At 44.1% G+C, this 15,389-nt stretch overlaps 1 protein-coding gene across 16 annotated transcripts in view; it reads left to right on the top strand.

Moving 5' to 3' along the window:
• Positions 1 to 15,389, top strand: part of Tcf4 (transcription factor 4) — a 336,792-nt gene that overhangs the window by 177,076 nt on the left and 144,327 nt on the right. The window contains exon 1 of one of the 16 annotated variants that reach the window (XM_075968368.1): positions 59 to 961. The exons of 14 other annotated variants lie outside the window; for them this stretch is intronic. The gene's annotated coding sequence lies outside the window, so the exon portion shown is untranslated. Of the gene's footprint in view, positions 1 to 58; positions 962 to 15,389 lie in introns of those variants that run through there. One more of the 16 variants, XM_075968369.1, reaches the window with a different exon arrangement.

Genomic DNA, 15,389 nt, shown 5'->3' with positions numbered 1-15,389 from the left:
GTAGAGCTGGGGCTCTGGTGAAGAGCTCACAATTTCTGCAGAAAAGCCGGTTCCTGTGGGTCTGGTTTCTGAGGGTCAAGGCAGAGGTCGCCAGTGTTTTGGGGAGAAGAAAGTTCACAACATCCTTCCTTTTTGCAGATGGTCATGGCACAGGTCTCTATTTTTCGCTGGTCGTTGAGAGGATAGGCTTCCTAGTCCCTGCATCCTTTCTTACTAATAGGAATTGGCATGACTCCGCACAGACATAGATTTCCTCTGCTGAGTAAGCCCGAGGCCCCTGAACTTGGGAAAGCGTCAGCCAGACCGTGGGAGTCAGTGTGTGTGTGCAGTGCGAAGTCCCTTCTCCCTCCGTTTTTTGGGAATACTTCCCTCGGGTGAAACTGAACTTAATTTTTTTTTCCAAACATAAGGTGAGAAATGGAGAGGGACATGGGGGAAGCTGAGGTGATTGCCTGGAGTGTGTGAGAACTGACATTTCGGGACCTCGACTCATTCCTAGCCAGGAAAATTCTTTTGTATGTTGGGGATGTTGCTGCTCTTGCTTTTCTTGAGAGACCTTCAGAGTCTAGCTGGGAGTGTGGACTGCCTCCACTTTTAGTTCTGCTTCATGTGCAAGAACTGGCTGTGTGCTCAGCTTGGTCTCAGCAGTGTCCACCTCTAAACAGTGGGAGGCTTAAGGTTAGCAAAAGGGAAGTGTGGAGAATTCCCAGCGTGGGGAAACAGGGCCTGGAGACGAGAATGTGTCCACAGTCTGGATTTCGGTTTTCTGTGGAATTTGAGACGAGAGCAGACCAGTTTGTCTCTCAGTGAGTCGGTTCCTCTTGAGCCGCATTGTTCTTTGAACCCTTGTCTACTACTTGAGCTAAAACAACCCCCCCAAAGAAAGGCAGATTCCCTGTGTCTGGGGCTTGGAGTCTAACTAGCAGAGCACAGCTGAAATGATTCCCCACTGTGTAACAAGGTGAGTGTCTCTCTCGGGGAGGGGAGCTTTTGTTTTCTCCTGTTTGCTAGTTAGTGAGAGGCTGGACAGAAAGCCTTTAGAGGGGGTGGCCCCAGGAGCCGCCTTTTCTTATGATAACAATGCGGCCTGTGAACCCATAGGGATGAGCAGTGTTCCATGGGAGCATGCTTATTCCAGTTCCAGTGGCTTCTTGCTCATTCTGCACTAAAGGTGCTGGTAGCAACAGGTAGTGAACTGCTGTCCTGGAGCATTTACTTATTATCGTGAGCTGTATCGGGTTACAAAAGGAAATCACTGTGCTATATCAGCATTCACTGTATGTAAATGCATGTGTGTGTGCGTGCACGCGTGCGTGTGCATATAAGCAATGGATGTGTTTCTCTTAAGGATTTAATGTTAATGGATATAGACATGGTTTTCTAAAAGTGAATATTTTAGTAGGAAAATAGAAAGCCATCAGGTTCTTTATTATCAGTTAATTTGGATTCATTAAAAATGAGCAATATAAATAAGTGCATCAATATACTTCCACGTGAAGTTATCAGAAATATACATAACTGACTTTTTGCAACTTTGGAAATTGCGTAGACAAAAGTGGCTTTTCAAGACTCTCTCACAAAATACAGAGAAGCTAATTTACATCAAATTGGTGTACGGAAATCACACCCCAGTTTTAAATTTTTTCTTGCCAACTCACAACCTCATATTACTTTTACTGGCAGAGAAAATAAAATTTATAATGGAAAGTTTGACAGCAGCACAAATGAGTGAAAAATCAACTTTTTCGCAAGTTAGCCCAACCCTAATTCTGTAAGAGCCAGCATAGAATTCCTAGTGGATCACGCTGCAATAACAGAAAGAAGCGGGGACGGGTGTGTGTGTGTGTGTGTGTGTGTGTGTGTGTGTGTGTGACTTGCCTTTCGGGTCTTTTTTTCCTGAGCTGAACAGGATCAATTTGCAGACTTTAAAATTTTGTCAAATCCTCCTAGTTTTTTATGCGAGACTAGGGCAGCAGAATTGATGACCTTGAGTGTGTACATTTTCACCCTGAATAGAAGTTTGACAATGGTTATTATGAGGTGTGTGTGTGTGTGTGTGTGTGTATGGGGGGAGTTGATAGCTGGGAAGCTGAGCGCTACATCCAACCCATTGCGTGTTTCAGGAGCTGGCCTGAACTGCCTTTCTTGCTCCCCAGGTGACTGACCCTTTCAGAGAGCGCTCTGCCAAGTTATGTTCCCTTGTACTGATATGTTTTCAAAATCTGTCATTCCTACCGACCTTGATAAAGCTTTTTGACTGCTTGCCTTAATTAGATTATTCAAGGCATGGATAGTCTATATTATCCATATATTACATTTGACCTTCATTTCAAAGACACCGAAGATGAAAGATATGTTGAAATCTCTATTGGGCTGCACTGACAAGCCAAGTCCCTACCTCGCTTTCTCTAGCCAAGTCATTGAGTCCCATGTAGCAGCTGCTGACGTAGGACTGCATGGATGATGTCGGATGTGTAGATATTAGAGCTGATAGAATGACTTAGAACTGTGTTTAATTAAGCCGGCAGACTGTTGTTAACTTTCCAAAGCTTTAAAGCCATCTAGGAAAGAAGTCATTTCTTTGTGTAGCTGTAGTTCCCTAAAACTAGACATGTCATTGACTTGGAGATGAATTATAGATTTAAGAATGGGGGTGTAAAAAATATTACAGCTAATGTAATTCTAAAGCTTTGGTTCTTTTTAAAGCTTTTAAAAAATCCCCCCTCAAAGTAAAAATAGAAAAAAAAAATAGACCTAAGTTAAAAAGACACAGATCTCTTTTGGTTTGCCATGAGAATGACTACTTAGACTCCGTGGAGCCGAAGCCCACTTTGCTTTCTAATGGCATTTGATGTTTGAATGCTTGTACTTGGTTCAGCCTCGATCCTCTGTGCTGTTCCTGAGCGCAGCTCCTATGTCCGACACCACCCCAGCCCTCTGCTTTTCCCTTGTGGCATTTCTGATCGTTTCCCATTATTATTTTCATCGGACATTGGCTGCCTCAAGGACCCCAGAAACTCCTTGAGAGCCAAGGCTGAGCCTGCTTTAGCCTGCGTTGGGTATCCTGTGCCTGACAGGTTCAAAACAGGAAGACTTTCCTTTTGTTCTCTTGGCATCGCTGTTGGCAAACATCGAAGGGAATGGAGTTTGGACAGTGATGTTTGTGAACGGAGTTGTGGCATCTTTTTCTGTGCCTGTGGTAGTTAGAAAATGACATTCATGGGAAGCCTTACCTTCTAACCTGAAATGCTCTCACAGCTTCTGTCTCCGGAGAGACACTGCACAGGTCTCTGAGCTGACGGTCTACCTGGCCTTCACCGACTTGTTGACTGTTTGTTTGTTTGTTTGTTTTCTGACATTTTTCTACATGTGTAGCTGTCAGGAAGGTGATCGTAAATGTTCTGTGTTTCTGGTGGGGGTGCTATGGGAACCAAAGCTCAATGTGCTGATCTGATCCTGTGGCTCTGTTCGAGTGAACCGTGGGGCAGGGTGTTTGCAGCAGGGGTGGCCTTGGACATCTCAGCCTCTGAGTGTGGTCGTGACTGTCATGGAGCAGTGCTTGGCAGGGTGATGCCTCTCCTTTTGGGGAATTCTAGTAAGTATAACCCGCTTCGAAAAGACACCCAACACACTCACCAAAGCAGACAACGAATCTTTTCTTTCATCATACCGATCAAAATGGATTATTGATCTTCTAGGGATGTGTTGGGAGCTGAGGAGAGAAAGGGAATCCCTTTATCCCTACCGACTTTTTCCTGTTTGTATGTTAAAAGAGACCAAGGAGTTGTGTTCGCTTTCATAGTCTTCCATGTATGCCTCATGCATATATGTGTGCATGTATGTATGTATGTATGTATGTATGTATGTATGTATCTACCATCTACCTATCTGTCATTACTGTCTGTCCATCTATCATCCATCCTTATATCTGTGCTTGCCTAGTCAAGTTTGTGTCAAACTCCCAGGCTCAGTTGATCTCCACAGCATCCTGAGTAGATAGGACCTATAGACATGTCTTGTTTTTATTTTGTATCTCACCTAGGGAGCATTTTTAGGAACCCAGAAAATTTGAAAAAATAGTAGGATGAACTGACATGTATCTTTCACATAGATCTGCTAATATTTGTTATAATTTTGTATATATTGTACCTATAATAGCATATCTTCTTAAAAATTATTTTTAAATGACAGAGCTAAGATTTCTACCCTAGATTTTCAAGATACAGCTCTTAAAAATAGAGCGCATGCATGTCTTAACTAAAATACTGTTATATCCACTGAAGAATTTATCAATAATTTCTTCTTCTGGTTCACATTCGTTGCTTCAGTTGTTTCCATGAAAATGTTCCCATTTTAAAAACTATTGCATTGATGTATGGCATTTGGTTTTTGTACCTCTTTATCATCTCTTTCAGATTATAGCAATCCCTCTTTTTGTTTGCTTGGCTAGTGGTCGCCTCAAAGAGACCAGTGGTATTGCCTTTACAGTGTCCCCTTTTCTAGACATGTGACGTTGCTTAATCTGTTCACCGCGTGCTTGTCTCTACTCTGAGAAGCAGGTCTAAGTGCTTTCTGAGATTCAGGCTGGGCGTTTCTGGGTAGATGACCTCGGGGATGACATAGGGTGTGCTCTCGTCATCCCACCAGGACCCTGGACTAATGGCAATGCTCATTGGAGCATCTGGATAACCCAACACTCCCTAGACCACTCTGTTGTAAAGCTTTCCTGCCTTCCAAACGGTGACCCTTTGGAGAAGATAATTATACCTTTTCTCCACAAGCAGTTCGCTGGGTAGTTTTAGCGTGTGCTGATAAAACCTATGTGAATCGCTGGATTGCCAGTGGACTTATTTTAATTAATTAATTGGCCTTTGATGTGTGTATTTGCATTGTGTGTCTGTGCCAGTGCTCTCACGTGTGGCTACCTGTGTGGAGGCCAGAGGTCGACTCTGGTACCTTTCTCTGTCTCCCTCTATGTTTTGGAGACAGGGTCTCCTGCTGTTTCTGTTAGGCTAGCCTGCCAGTGAGCTACTAGGATTTGCCTGTTTCCATATCCCGCATCACTAGGGTTACCAGTGCGCCCTACCACACACTGTTTAGTGTGGGGGTGAGGGATCTGAACTCAGGTTCTCATGCTTGTGTAGCCCTTTACCTACGGAACTGTCACCCCAGCACTCAAACTGATGACTTGTCGTCAACAACAATAATAACAACCTAACATTCGCATGCGCAGCTGACAGCCCTCCCTAGGGAAGAGCTTTCTTCCATCCCCCCCCCTTTTTTTAATGCCACAACTTTTGGTGTCCCATGAGGATAATGGTGTAATGTCAGCAGTCTCTGATTTTAGTATGCCCCTTGCCTGTGGGCTACGAGCTACAGGGAAGCATTTTCCCAATCTCCTATAGTCTAGTGATAAGAGATGTAGTCAGGGCCCAAGAAGCTGATCAAAGTCCTGATTGCAGGAGGTAGAAATAGCCAGTGACATATCTTTGCAAGGGGAACACTAGTATTCTCTAGTTAAAATTGGGTTTTTTAAAATAAATCTGTTGTTTTGTCAGCTGTTAGATCAGCCTTGCAATAAGCCCTGCCATTTCTCCAAAGTCGCATCATGTTTTTCTGTACTGGGTTATTGCTGCTAAACCACTCAGAACTGGCTGCTAGCCGCTGACCCGCTCGCTCTTGTGGGTTGCTGCCCTACCCTACGCTCTGCTTTGTGAGGAATCAGCAAGATACTGTAAATAATCCCCTCTCCGATCCATCCAGATGTGGTTGACGAATTAAACCAAAATGTGTACGATTCTGAAAGGCAGTTTGGGCCACTCTAGGAAGGCTGGGAACTAGTGTTAGGTGCCAATATAAACCTCTAGAGTGACTGTTAATTACTCCCATTCAATGGTTCTAAGAAATGGAACCCAAAATACGTGGAGCAGGTAGATTCCACATCACTCTGAGTCAAGTGTCAGATGCGTTTCTAACTCTGGCACGTCTGGTTTCAGAGACAGAACCCCTTTTCCCTGCTACCCCAGACCCTGGGGTTTTAAGTCCCGAGGTCTGCATTAGGTCTTATCTAGGAAAAATATGCTCTGTGGGTTTCATGGTCCTGAAGAAGTATGGACCATCGCTGTGCTCATGACAAAATGTCTTCACTCAGATCTGTTCAGATTGGCAGTGAGGACTAGGCCGTGTCCTGCCATCCCAACTGCCCTGCACTGAGAAAAACATACTGTGTGAATAATCTATTTAGTAACATCCTCCGTCTTAGCGTGTGCAGTTTCCTCAGAATCAACGAGGATTTCCTGTGAGAAGGCTGGGTGGAATATGCCAGTTCACATTTTAGCAGTGGCACAGACACTTCCTTTAAAACATACAGATCCTCTGTTGGCCTTGGTTGTCACATGGTGCTGGCAGAACAAGGTTTGCCATGACGCATTTGAATTCATAACAGATCACGTTATTGTCCCCCAAACACCAGACCAGTGTAAGGTAAAATCCCCAAACAATAGCTTTAACGGTCTCTAGAATGTGACCCAGTCATTTCCTGACCATGCCATTTAACCCATTTGTGCAGTATACTCAATAACAGGACATGGGCTAAGAATATAGGGTCGTCTTGCACAGTTCGGGAAGAGTATATACAAAGCCATCAAATGTGTTTTGAGATGATATATGACTATCAAAGTTAGACATTTAGTATCCAGATTATAAATTCATGAAAATTTAGGATTAATTTCATTTTTATGAAGAGTATTGGGAGGTTTTGATAATTATTAAAAATTCAGACTCTAATTGTTCCTTTTGTATTTCTATTATGTATAGAGAAAGGAAAATCGTCCAGTATTAAAATACTGACATAATTCTACTGTGTGCCCAAGAAAGTTCTGCGCTGACATATATCGTTGTGTCTTATAGAAATGAGAATAGCCCTCAAGTTTTTTTGTGTTTTTTTTAATTTTTATTTTTTAATAAATACAATTCAGAATCAGGATAACCTTCAAAAGTGATGTTCTTGTGTCTAAATTTGGGTGCAACATCATTCCATAATCAAGGAAATGTTTACTTAAACTCCTTAAAGTGAACCTCAAGACTACAGTGTCCATAATACAGAAGATGCAAATTAACTCCCTCACCCCCCCCCAAAATCCTTTAGAAAGTTATCGAGTTTGCTGCTGGGCCTCATTGCAGTTACCTGCCTAGACTTGACACGCTTCTTCACTTGGGCAGTTTTTGTTCATTTTTCACGTGTGTGTAGATTTGGTTCTGTGGGCTCACTCATTGAAGGATTATCTGTTGGAAGTACAGCAGCACCCCAGTGGAAAGGCTTGGCTCTGTTTGCTCCCACCTTGCTGTTATGCAAATACTGCTTTTTTTCAGAGCATGGCACTGATTGTGTCAGACTGTCTTTGTATTTAGTAAAGGGAGAAGTCACATTTTGAGGGGATTGAGACTTGAAAATGGCGTTTCATCAGATCTCCTTGAATGGGATCAGTCATGATATCTAGTGACCGTCTCCCCAATCCCCTCATTTCTACTGCCCACCTCAATTCAGAAGACCTCTTTTAGTGAGAGGATTTTTGTGACTTGAGTAAAATATATCCTCTTATTTCCAGCCCACCATAGAGCCATGCTTATGTGGGACAACAGAGAGTCAATGTGACGGCATAACTGAGGAGGAACGGCCTGGATGTTTTTCCAGCAATGACCATCCCCAGAGTGCTATATGCGGGGGTCTCTGTATGTTGAGGTTTGACTGTGCATGCATGCAAAATAATCCAGGCTTATTTGTACCACCATAACGAACAGCAGGCCACTGAATCTTTTCAGTTTTATTGGTATTATATACAGTAAGTTATTAAATTTCATCTCTGTAATACACCTGCAGTGAAAGAAGCAGACATTGCTTCACTTAAAGAACACGTTGTGTGTGGCATGATGCCCATCCCTATCACACACCCCCAGCAGCTGCTTACAGACTGGAAGATCCATTGTATATATTCCCTCGAGTCCACCTCTAATAATCGAGACACATCTGCCGTAGCAGTATTATAGGCATATGTAGTTTTATTGAAAACTATACCTGTAAAAAATTAAATAACTCCTACCTCAATTAAATTGGCAAGCTACCTTTTGTAAAGATCATATTGCAGACCTCCAGAGACCCAGGGAGTTCATTTTCTACTTCTATTACAAATCACCAAGTATGTTATTTTTCTTTAGCTGAGGAGCTGGTATTTCTCAGGCTTTGATGATAAGATACTTGATATCTTCTCAATTTTGTTTAACTTTCCCACTCGTCTCAACATATAAAACAAGAATCCGAAGTAAGGAATATGAAGAAAATATTGAGATTTTCCTGCCACAAACACAGGATGAACAAAGCCACAAGGAAAGGCTGCCGTGTCCCTCTTTAAGTGGGCATTTGAGTTATCAGCCAGGATCCCACTCATGATTCATCTTAGGGATTCCTTGAGACTGCTTGCAGCAGTAATTCTCACTCAACCTTCCTATGCTGTGGTTACCCTTTTTATGTGCATTTGTGCATTCATGTGTTTTGCCTGCATGTATGTCTGTGTTGGGTCCCATGGAAGAGCAGTCAGTGCTCTTAGCCACTGAACCAACTCTCTAATCCTGCTGCGACCTTTGATACAGTTCCTCATGTTGCCATGACCTCGGACCATAAAGTTGTTTTCGTTGCTACTTTATAACTGTAATTTTGCTACTGTTATGAATTTTAACACAGATATCTGTGTTTCCCGCTGATCTTAGGTGACCCCTGTGAAAGGGTCATTTGGTCAATAAGGGGGCAGCAAGCCACTGGTTGAAAACCACTGGTATACAAGCTTCTTAGAGATCTGTGAGGTCTTCACAAAATAGCAGGACATGCTTGAGTAAACTTCCAGTTTTGGATACTTCCTTCTGAATATTTAAGGTTTGAGTGTTTGTGTGTCCAAGGCCGGACCCATCGTCCAGTCACTTACTGCAGTACTCTAATGTTTAGAGCTTAAATCATGTCTGTGTTGATTTGAACCTCTTTATAAGGTGAACGTAAAATGCATGCATATCACCAAAAAAGTAGATCATTCACTGAGGGTATTAAATTTGAATTCCATTGTTTCCCCTTGGAACTGATCCATCTGTATCCATTGGCTTAGTCACCTTTTACCTCCACCCCACCCCCATCTGTGACCAGTTATTCCCCCTCGTATGCAGAAGCCCTCAATTTACAGATCAGGTAATTTCTGCTTCCAGGATCCCAGGGCTTCTGATGCTCCTTTGCACCCCACCTCCATCTCTGCTGCTGCCTCCTTGTAGCTGGCCTCCCCTCCACTCAGCATGCCATTTCTCTGAGCTTTCCAGTTGCTGCTGGCTTTGCTTGGCTTTCCTTTGTGGCCTCAGAGTCCCACCTCTAGTGGCTGGGACAGGGTTTTGGTCACCCAGATACTTTCCCGCCTACTGGCCTAGTCCGTAAGCACCGCTCACTGTCCAGTTCTGCGGCATCACATTGCTTTGTGCGCGGTTAGATCTCCCTTTCTTTCCTCAGGCCCTTCATCCTCTAAGATGACTTTATCTCACCTCCTGCTGTTCTCCTCTTCTATTCCTTCAATCAGATCCACTCAAATCCTTAGTTCAGATTTCCACCCAGCCATTGTTTTCTCGGACTCTTTGATGGTAGAGCCGTGGTAGAACGAGGCACCATGCTTCTGTGCCTGGTTTCCTATCAGCCAGAGGCCAGCCAACCCAGCTCTTACCACCTCTGTCTCAGTGCCTGACTGAGTGGATGGAAGAGCAAATGAATGCCTGCGCCAACGGCGGTACTGACTGCATGCAAGTGCATGCTCCATATTGAAATACTTTGGTTAGTTATATTATGAGCCCTTTAAGGTAAGAACTGCCTGTGATTTCATTATTGATACAAGAACCAAGACTCAGAGAGCCTTTCACCATTAATAATAATCAGAGATTGAACTGTCAGTGCCCTAGATTAGCTGTCTACTCTATTACTTCTTAGATAGAGTTGGGAAAACTTTTCAAAGATGCCTTTCTTCTCCCAGTTCTCCTCCTGCTCTTCTTTTTTTTCTTTTGTTTTGGTTTAGTTTTTTTGAGAAAGGGTTTCACTGTGTAGCCCTGACTATCCTAGAACTCACTATGTAGACCAGGCTGGCCTCAAACTCACAGAGGTCCACCTGCCTCTGCCTCCCGAGTGCTGGGATTAAAGGTGTGTGCCACCACTGCAGCTGGGGCCAAAGATGTCTTCCTTTAGAGGTTCCAGCTCTCCTTTTGCCGGCAGCATCCTTGAACACGTGTATCTCTCTCTGCCAGTGATGAGACAGAGGATCCCTAAGAAGTGTCTGAGGCTTAGCCATCTAGATAGCCAATACAGGTCTCTAGACCAGGAAGAGCGCACAGCTTCCTAGTCTTTCTCATAGGCACAAATTGAAATAGCAGGGCACATGTTCCCCATGCTGCCACCTCTCCATGGTTCTGACTCCGTGATGAATCTCCAGAAGCACTGAAGGGCGTCACAGTCCTCTTGAAAGTAGAAAAGTTCTTGAGGCTGAAGGGAGAAGCCCAGTACTAGCTGCATCTTGTCTCCAAGGCTTTGTGCTTTGTGATTTTCCTTGTTGATAGGAGATGAGGAGACCAGAGAAGGGAGGGGTGAGTTGCAGAACCATGATTTGCCTCTTCACGTTCCTTCTCTATGTTTGTGATCTTGAAGTGAGGCATGAAGAAGCTAACGATGATGACAAATCTAGCCTCGGTTCTTTCTTTCCGTTTTTGTTTCAATCTTAAAGTTCTTAAACATAGAATACTAGTCAGAAGAGACGTAAATAGCTATAGCTAGTGGCCAAACCCACTTTTTAGCAAATAGAATACAAAGCCCAGACAAGTTAGATTTGCTTGACGATATACAAGACATCTCACCAATATTGACCACATAAGACAGAATTTCAATAGCATCGTGTGTGCTTCCTAGATGGGCGGGCTCTCTGTTGTCTAAGAGCAGAGGGCCATCTAGGCTAAGGACTCATAACCAGTGGCAGCTGGAAATGCAGCCTGAAGAAATTCTTAGATGAGTGTTCCTTTGTTCAGCTACCACTGAATTGCTCTGTCACAGAGCCAGAGGGTGTCGTTTGCTTGTAAATACTGAGTTTTTGAAATGTCACTGTAACACTGGAAAAATGTTGTCTCAGAAGGTTGCCAAAGTGACAGAATCCCGACATTGTAAATACCAGCCAACACAAGTGCTCATAAATGACAGGAATAAAATATACTTGACTAAATCCATAATAATCGCTGATAACACTGTTTACCCCCAGTGACCAGGAACTGTGAACTTGGATAAAAAGCGCGTGTGTGCAGCTATCACTACTATGCCTGAGCCTCTAGCCATTCCAGAAAGGCTCCCTAAATATGTAAAAGCTTTATAATAACCACGAAGCAAATGTGCGAGATAGGTTGTCAGCAGCCCCGAGGAACTGGCTAGAGCCCTGGCTGTCTTCAGCACCCTAGGGGGCTGATAAGGCCTCCATTGTTCAGCTCAGAACCAAAATGTAAGCCAGGCCAGGCAGGCTTAGTAAACTGTTTTTAATCCATGTAATTCAGAGACTGTCCCTCACGAGCTAGAGTCAGCTCTTTCCTGTGTCCTACATGTGGCATGAGGGAGGAGATAAAAATAGCGACAGGGTTCAGTGAAACCCTAAACTTGCCTTAGACTTGTAAGGACTAGCCAGACCTTCCTCCCGCCTGGTGATTTCTCTAACCCCCAGGCTTTCCTTAAAGACAGCTTCCTCTTTTCTGGAAGTGATGGCCCCCTTGCCCTTTCTGCTGCAGCATCACAGTGGCATTTGTGTATTAAGATTCTGAGAAGGCACATACCAGTTGGCAAGCTGGTACCTCCTTAGCTTCCGGGATGTGCCTGCTCTTGGTGTTCAAGTGGAGTACCCCTCAAATTACCATCTCCTGAGAAATTCTCAAGTAATAGTGGCTCTGAAATGGCATGGGGTTCACCCCTCCCGGCTTTCAAATGGATGAACACAAGGCCAAGTCAAGGAAGTGATTGGAAGCTCCTCCTACCCCAAGGCACCTGCTGTTCTCTAGGCTGTTTAGGAAGAACTAGAGCTGCCTGAAGCAAGCCCCTCAACTTTTCTATAGGTACAGAAACCTTGTTTCGTAACATTTTCTTGTGTTCTTTAATTTTTTGTTAAGTATTGCTTTCCTAACTAGAATATGTACTGCTCAGTATTAGAAATAGCCTGGTAAGAATGGAAGTGTGCGTGTGTGTGTGTGTGTGTGTGTGTGTGTGTGTGTGTGCGCGCGCACTTAGTAATATTTTTAAAAAATCATTTCTTTTTATTTTATGTGCACTGGTATTTTGCCTGCGTGTATGTCTGTGTGAGGATGTCAGCTTTTGGAGTTACAGATAGTCGTGGGATTGCATGCAAGTATTAATAGGTCAAAATAAAATAACATTTGAGCAAAATATTGTGATAGTTATGCTTCTTGGCTATTTATGCTTAGGAAAGAGTCTGTAGGAGGTAGTGAGGTTTTGATCAAAAGGTGTCGTTTTTTATGTAGCGTTAGCTGGATGGATAGCAAGGATTTTAAGATGCTCTGGGTGACAAAGACTATGATGTTTTGCATGTTTCAGGGTCCATCGGTGGCTTTGAGTAGATGAGCAGGGCTTAGGAGGAAACAGGAGTGTCTAAGCCCTTAGCAGCTCAGCTGATGGGCCCATATCCTGGTAACAGGGTCATTCAGCCTTACCGCATTACCATGGGAATTCCCTGGATGGGGACCCAGCATGCCTCTCCAGGTACCTGGGAGCCGAGAGGAGGCAAAGAAGGGGTTGGTTTGACTGATGGTTGTAGGCGCTGATGTGGGAGCTGGCAGCCAGTCTCAGGCTCTCTCCTGTCTCTGTTCTTGTGAGACTAAATAGCTTCTTAAATTTTCCTCAGAGAAAGGCTGGCTTTGTCTTTATACTGGGTAGCCGTGGCCATGTATCCTTTCTGAAGCTCAGGCAACATGCAGTGTTGGTCAGACTGTCTTTGCCCTCCATGGCTTTGGCCCTGTAGACATCCTTTTGTTTAGGCTCCCGAACTATAAGTGGACAGCCATATATTCAACTTTGTCTGCAGCTATCCCTTCCCCTGTTTTTCTTCCTGTTTCCTCTGCTTCCTTTCTTTGGCTTATTTAGAATCCACTGGGGAGAGCAGACAGGATATTCTGTCATCATTGTAAAAGTATGCAGGCTGGCCTTGAACTTGTGACCCTCCTCACTCCACCCCATCAGTGCTGGGTTGCAGGTGTGTATCCTCCTACCAAGTCAAATTTCCGGTGATCTTGGTATAAGTGAAAACTCACTACTGAAGAAAGCAAATATGAGATCTTGAGATTTCACTTTTCTATGTGCAGCTCACTGGCCAGTCCAGTTTCCTGATCTCACTCCATCCCAAAGCACCCTCTTTGCAGTGTTTGTAACTGGAAAGACCAATCTTCAGCCCACTCAACCAGGAAGTAGCCCCAAAGTGCCCCCTTGTGGCAAGAATAGGGAATGTCAAGATGGTGGGTGTCTCGGGGAGGCGGCAGTGAGGCAGCCCGTGACTTTGGATCTGATTTTCTAGTAACATCTCTAGCTGTCTGTAGCTAATAAATCATCCCTCAGTGTCAATGTGGAGCAGCTCTGAATAGATGACTGTGTCACTTATAGTCCCTGTGTGGCTGCTTTTCCCTTCTGTTTCTTCCCAACCGAGATTTGTTTCTAGCAATATTCCATTGGCTTTGGCCTAAGAGCACTAATGCACCGGGCAGAGACTGAGCGGCCAGGAAAGAGGGCAGGGAGGGAGCCCGCCTAGGAGCCCGGGCGCTGGAGATGCACACACGCTGTCACCTCACGTGTTGGGGTGAGCCCTGGGAAGGGGTGTGATTTCATGGCGTGCTGATTAGCCAACCGCTTGTCACCTCTGTCACTGCTCATTGGACTACCAAGTGTGAGCACACCATCTGATTGACAGCTGTCCTTTGTCAGAGGCCATCTTTTCTCCTTTTCGATTTGACTGAACACAGCAGACATCTGCAGAGCTCTCGAAGCTCTGACAGGAGAGCCCTGCCTGCCAGTCCACAGACTCAGAACAGACTGGCAGACAGCCTCTGAAAGGATATTACCCCACTGACTGCTTTTCACTGGGGTACACTGGTAAAGTGAAACTCATTGAAGATGACTAGAGGTCTGTTTTGGTGGAGGAAGACAGACAGACATCCTGTATCAGGATGAGTCAGTGTCATTGTACAGTTTCTTAGTAGTGATTGGTCAGGGGTGTTTGTTGATGGAAATGAACTAAGTGAGGGAATGGGTTAACCCCGTATTGTATGGGACACTGCACAGGATCTGTGTCCTGGGCTCCCGTCACCATGTTTGAGTAATGATGATGATGCTTAGCATGTGTGTGGTTGGGAAGGGAGCTGCTTTTGTTTGTTTGTGATTTGTTTATTTTCGTTTTCGTTCCCTCTCAGACCCAACACTCCTTCGGGGAGAAGATTCTAGTACCTCTCTGAGTTTTCAGTCTGTGGATTTCACAGGATGTCTTACAAACTTGGAGTAACATAAACCTTCTCCTTAGGACACTGGCCTGTAAGCCAGAGACAACAAACATCAGGCTGGATTTTATGATAGGGAAATAAGCAAAATCACTGTACAGATCTCAGCTCAGGAATTTGACTACTGAAACTTCTGCTTTGTCGGGGAAGCTTTGAATGAAGCACATTCCTTCAAACATCTACTAGCATTTGTTGAACATAGAGGAGCAGCTTGCTTTGGGGCGAATCCCGTGTGCCTGTAGGTCGCAGAGATTTCCTTCACTGGAAAATGATTGAGTGCCATCTTAAGTATAACGGGAGGAAAATATTTTATTGCATTTAATATCAGGTACATTAATTTTGTTCTATTTCTGTTTTGCCTAGTCCTTATTAGTTATTCACAATTTAACAAACCTTGTCATTGAACTTGAGCAAACACAGAGGATCTGGGAAATTCTGAGTGACTTGTTTGGAATGTGTACTCTAATATTACATAGATAGGATCTTGTTTGGGGCTAGTTGTGGAGAAAGATAAACTTGAAACTCCATGAGACAGGAAATATGTGTTTCCTAGGTTGTTTCATCTAGGTTTCTGTGTACTACTTGAGGATAGTGTTTAGAACCAATCAGCTCCTAGGGTGGGTTCAGGTGTGATTGACCTGACTTAAGGAGCACTTTATAAAGGCTCTCTTTCTGCACCCTCAAAGGCTTAGCTGGGTTACTCTTCTAGTTTGCTGTACGTTGCCATTATAAACACCATGACCCAGGGTCTGGAGAGATTGTTCTTCCAGAGGTCCTGAGTTCAATTCCCAGCAACC

The sequence above is a fragment of the Microtus pennsylvanicus genome, chromosome 4, assembly GCF_037038515.1.
Source record: "Microtus pennsylvanicus isolate mMicPen1 chromosome 4, mMicPen1.hap1, whole genome shotgun sequence".
Lineage (NCBI taxonomy): Eukaryota > Metazoa > Chordata > Mammalia > Rodentia > Cricetidae > Microtus > Microtus pennsylvanicus.
The sequence above is the reverse complement of the archived record's forward strand: the minus strand, read 5'-3'. Positions and strand labels throughout refer to the sequence as shown.